The following is a 6041-nucleotide window of genomic DNA, read 5'->3' as shown; positions in this document are numbered from 1 at the left end:
TTAATAATAATAGAGACTATCTGATGGACCGCAATATAGGAGAATATGTGATATGTCTCAACTTGCTCTACATAAAGACGCAATAACGTATCTTATTGATGAAAAGAATTTGTAGAATCACTACTGGGCTTACATTGATATTGAAAATATTTAAAAACATCTTTAGTGCAGCAAGTCATATTATCCTATTCACATAAATCGCAATCCATATGATTAAGGTTTCTAAGCGAACCTCCATTTTTTTTCCTCTCTTAGGTTGAGCAATATACAGTATATTGTATGCCCCGAACAATTTTCGTCACTTAATCGCAATCCATATAGTATTTTATCCATATTGCTGCAACGTGAGATTGAAAACAAGACCAATACAGGGAAAAAAACTGACAATGACTTCGAAACAAACAAACAAAAAACAAACTACATGCTTGAACATTTTGTCAGGAAATTTCCTCACTGAGAGTAAACAAAAAACCGTATGCCATCCGCACACACACCAAACCTTGCACACATTCACGATTACAAGTCGCACCCACAAATGTACTATGACTAAAAGAATAACACATTATGGATCAAAACTATGGGTCAGAACAGAGAACCTCCCTCCTTCATTTGTATATAGCCCATCCGTTTGTAATGCACGACACTTTCTTTAGATAGTGTTTCATACATCGTACAAATTATAAATAATTTCATCTTCCATCTATATTAGTAAGAGTTACAGAATTCACAGTGACTTGCTCCAGTTCAGGGATCCGACGCACAAGGTAGGCAGGGCGATTGGGAGTTGGAAGTATGGTATTTCCATTCTCTAGGGCGGACATAACCAATGAAATGTGTGGTCTCTCATCTGGGTTTTCCTGGACACACAACAATGCTACATGGATGGAAAGAAAAACCTCCTCTAGTGAACAAGTTTCCAAGATAGATACGTCCACCAAATCCTTTGCCTTGCCTTCTTTCCACATATTCCACAACTGAAGCAATAAAAAAAACCATCATTTGAGTTGTAGAAATATTTTCCATTTAAAAAATCAGCATAGCCTTCTGTAAGTTGGAATATCGAAGAAAGCATATACATACTCACATAGTCTATCAGACTCGAAAATCCAAGGGCGTGACTGCTCGAGCTTCTCTTTATACCCGTTACAAGCTCTAATAGTAACACACCGAAGCTATAAATGTCGGACTTGGTAGAGAAGATACCTTCCATTGCATATTCTGGGGCCATATAGCCGCTGCTTGATTATTTACTTGCAGAAGTTACTAAAATTGAACTTTTGGTATAATCATAACTTAATTTAAGATACTAATTGTACAGTTGCTTACTATGTTCCGACAACACGTTGGGTGTTTGCATTTTCTTGGTTGTCGCCAAAGATCCTTGCCATACCAAAATCTGCTATCTTCGGTTTCATCTCTGCATCCAGCAAAATATTTCCAGCTTTGAGGTCTCTATGAATTATATGGTCATTCTTGAATCTTGGTGGAGATAGAGAAGCCCCCTTGCGACACCTTTGATTATATTAAACCGTGTTGCCCAATCTAACAATTGTTTTCTTGAATCATCTAAAGAAAAGGAAAATGTAAGAGAATTGTGTTCAATTGTGCATGGAGATTTTAGTTGGTTTTCTAGAATATACCAAAAAGAGTGGCATCTAAGCTTTTATTAGGCAAATACTCATAAATCAGCAGCTTTTCGTCTCCCTCGCCACAACATCCAAGTAGTCGAACCAAATTTCGGTGTTGCAACTTAGCTATAAGAATTACTTCATTTGTGAATTCAATTGTTCCTTGTTGAGAGTCCCTACTTAGCCTTTTGACAGCAATTTGTTGACCACGTAGTGTTCCCTACACAATTTAAAGGGAACAGACGAATTTCAGTTTGTTGTTTGAACAAATCAACTAAGCGACCATCATTGAAATGAACAAGAGGAACTATGATGAACAATTTACCTTGTAAACTTTTCCAAAACCTCCCTGTCCAATCACACATGTTTCAGAGAAGTTGTGTGTGGCTAGGGAAATCTCCTCAAATCTTACAAAGGGGAACTCAAGATCACTAGAACCATCCGATGATACCTTAAGCTTCTTGTGTTTTTCCAAGTTCCTATTCTTACATGCTGCCACAATTTGTATGATCATTAGCTTTCCAATGAGTATAACATAGATAGAGAAAATTATGAAGAGCTCCATTTGACCCCCTAGAACTATTGCTGCTTTGCTCATTATACCTGTGCAAACCAAAGTAACTAAAGCAAATAGCCCCATGAGGCACGCCACTGTGGAAAATATAGTCTTTCACAATTTGGTGACGGCTCATCATGTAATTAAAATGCAGTCCACATGTTAGAAAAATAAAACAGTTTCTCATGTTTGTTCAATGATTGTGGTGATGCATGCCACAACTATGTTGTCCACCACGCTGGTTAAATTATAGGCTCAAAAGTAATGGGGGTTACTTGCTCTGGATTTGTATATTATGGGGTATTAGGGGATGAGGACACACCAGACAAACACCCATATTTTGAAAACGTCATATAGGCACATACTCCCTCCGTGCAGTAATGTAAGATGTTTTAGACATTTTTAAAATGGACTAGATACAGATCAAGAGATCAAGAGGAGTGAATCTACACACTAAAGATAGACTAGATACGCACAATAGCGAGTGAACCTTCAAAAGACCTTAAACATCTTATAAAACCAAACAGAGGGAGTATACTTTTTCCTAAGCAATGTAAATTCAACGTACCTTTAAATTTAAACCATGCAAGGGAAATGCACATGATTATCACCACACTACTTCCTAAAGCTGTCAACACAATCCTCATTGTGTTGCTCTTTGTCTTTTTACCTGCCCATGCATCCATATGGTGTAACATCAACATGAGTATAAAGCCTATGCATATAGGTGTTATCTGCGAATTGCATTAGATGTCTCAAGAAATAGAAAGAATCAGCAGAGAAATTAATTTAGTTGGTACCAGCTGCAGCATCCAATCCTGCGAGCCGGAGATAGAGCGTGTCGCTGGCGGGGCTGGCGCCAAACTTGCCGGTGTCAATCAACTCTCCGGCCCACACCAAGCACCTCGTTGTGTCTCCCCTGGATGTGCCGCTGGTCAGGTTGGCGTATGCGTATGCCACGCAGGAGCAGTTGCGTTCGCACTCCGCCGCACACTCCTCAGACGTCCTGTTCGCCACGAGCGCAAACCTGTCCGGCGGCTTCATCCCTGGCAAGGTCAAGAAGCCATCCCCGAGACCGCACCCACTCAGCGCTTCCTTCCGCCGGCACCCTTCCGAGAAGCTGCCCGTGTCCCACTCCGTGCTCGCCGGCTCGAAACCGTTGAGACACATGCACGTTGGCCATGGGGTGGCCGTCTCGTCACAGTACCCGTTGGGGCCGCAGTAGCCGTAGTAGTCACACTGATAGAGCGGCCACTGCCCAAGGACGGCCCATGCTGACGAGCTGGCGTTCCAACTCTGGATCTGGAGCCCACCGGAGTAGGTCAGAATGAGCCTGGTGAGCCAGGCGCCATCCGAGAGGGTGAAGATGGTGTACCTCTCGTCGTCATCGTTGACTATGGCCAGGTAGATGACGATGGAGCTGGTGCTGGTTGTCTGGTACTGGTACTCACCCTTCACACGGTACCCCGTCCACGGAGCGCTTCGGTACAGAGGTAGCGTGCCATTCCAAAGGATTATCTGGAGGGACGAGGCCGGGTCCCCGCCATAGGAGAAGGTCCCTGGCGAGGGGTCAGCGGGGCCCTTCCAGGACACCAGGCGCTCTATGGTGGAGCGTGTGCCCTGCTTGATCACCATCTTCATGCCGGGTAGCATCGTGTCGGTTGGCTGGTCGAAGCTCTGCCAGAGGATGGTGCCATTCGACGACCGGACGACGAGGTTGCCGGTGTCCAGAAGGACCGCCTCTGACAAAGAGGAGCTCGGGGCAGCGGCCACGTCAGTCCTCCAAACAATACGGCTGCCATTACCGTCAGCGAGAACAAAATTGGAGGTGTTGGTAAGGGATAGAACCGGCGCACTGTTGTTGGTGACGGGAGTTTCTCGATTAGCGACCCAAACTACGGTGAGCTCGGGGATGCTGTTGTACCATATGCCGACGTACAGGTTGGCCGGAGCCAAGCTGGATGGGGCGAAGAAGCCCAACGCGAAGACACCGCCATTGGAGATAATGGTGGCACCAGGGGAGAGCGGCTTGCCGGGGATGAGCTGTCCATTGGATGCTCGCAGGGGCAGGAAGAGAAGGATCAGCACTACCGTGATGGAGCAGGCAAGAGCCATCTATTCGTTCCTGCCAAATTACAATATGCCGAGAGTATATGATTCTCGAAAAAGAATGTACTCCTAATAGTAGTATATACTTGGTCATACATGCCTCCGAGCCTTGGTCATACAAGCAACAATAATGCAAAGACTTTGCCTATTTATATAGTTGCCTAGTTTGGAAGTTGACATTTCAGCTGTCCACATCGATGCACATTGCTTCCCTATTTCCATTTTGAAGTAAATAATTGTAATGCTCAAATTTAGATGAACACGGGTGACTTGACTCAGGAATGAGTGAAATTCATTGGTTTATTCGTGTCTCCGGTCACTAAGTCAAATATAGCGGATAATTAATTAAGAGACCATGTGTGTGCCTTCATTTCTTTGTTGGATTGAGTTGTCGATGCAAATGCAAATAATAAAATCAAAGTATAAATTAAGCAGCCTGATCAAAAATCATGCCTACTTTGATTTGATTTTTATTCATTCTGTGATGGATGGGGAGATAGCTTTTTAGGAACGTGAAACTTGGAGCAGAAAATATGGGAAATCCACTTTTGCTCATAGGACTAGATGCTCCCACAGTGGAAAAACATATTTCAAACAATCAAAAAGAAAAATAAAGAAAATCTCAGGTGTACCACCAACAGACAGTTACCTGCTCAATCAACACATCACGCTAGCATGTCCATCTCGACAAATCATATCATCCATTCAGCTCCATTTGTGTCCAACATCAATGCCCTTGTCTACAAGCACACTACAAGAATAAGAAATCAAGGAACTATTGAGATTCATAGATACGAGGCGGGTGTTAATGAGATATTTAGATAAACATGTGGCTGTAATTCATGAAAAAGCAATTCAGTCTTGGTGCCTCAGTGGGAACAGATAAGCAAAACCATATGTACCATCAAATACAGAGAATATCAAATAAACGTACATACGCTTTCCAGTTTAAACAGTATATACTCAATGATATAATACAACGAAGAATACGCACAACTATTAGCAGGTATGAAGAGACGAGTTATCTAAAATTACTCTTAAGCTTGGTCCATGCTCCAATACTATCAACATAGAATTTCTTGAATATGGGGATGGGGTAGAGGCCTCGTGGGACGGGGTTGGGGCCCTGAGGGTAGGTTCGATGTGGATGTGGCGAGATATGTGGTGATTAGGGTATCTATCGACGAAGCAGCCGAGGAGGGGCGGGCTACGGCGGTGGTGCGTGCGGAAGCGGCGGGAGGAGCGAAGGTCGCAGGCGACTAGGCTAGGCCGCGCCTGGAGACGGCGGAGGCGCGGGGCGGAGGGAAGAGGGTTCCGGTGGGAGGCGGAGGAGGATATCCGAGAGCAGGTCGTCGTCCTCCATCGGCTCCGCCGCCGGCGGCGGGCGGGGACGGCGGCTCATCATCTCGCCCTGTTCGCTGCTCCTCTCGCTCTGCTCGCAGCTCGTGCTGGATCCTGGTGGACTCAAACCAGGCAGGCACGCAGGCCACAGGCCCACAGCAACAGCTACGGCGTGGAGTGAAGTGATGGAGCAACAGCCACGATGGGCCCAAACAACCGAGAGAAAGCCCACCACACATCGTTGTTTCTCTTCCCGTACAAAATATATTTAATATATTTGTGTATTGTTTCGTTTGAATAAAATCTATATCTATACCTAATAATAAAGGAGCTAAGGTTTCTGCCAAAAATTTCGTCCAACTTTTTTTAGAACGATTTTGCCCTCCAATCAAACTACATATTACAGC

At 44.4% G+C, this 6041-nt stretch overlaps 1 pseudogene; it reads right to left on the bottom strand.

Annotated features, from left to right (window-relative positions):
- Positions 1–408: 408 nt before the first annotated feature.
- On the bottom strand, positions 409–5544 carry LOC124707870 (annotated as a pseudogene).
- Positions 5545–6041: the final 497 nt, after the last annotated feature.

This window comes from Lolium rigidum, chromosome 4 (genome assembly GCF_022539505.1).
Source record: "Lolium rigidum isolate FL_2022 chromosome 4, APGP_CSIRO_Lrig_0.1, whole genome shotgun sequence".
NCBI classification, from domain to species: Eukaryota; Viridiplantae; Streptophyta; class Magnoliopsida; order Poales; family Poaceae; genus Lolium; species Lolium rigidum.
The sequence above is the reverse complement of the archived record's forward strand: the minus strand, read 5'-3'. Positions and strand labels throughout refer to the sequence as shown.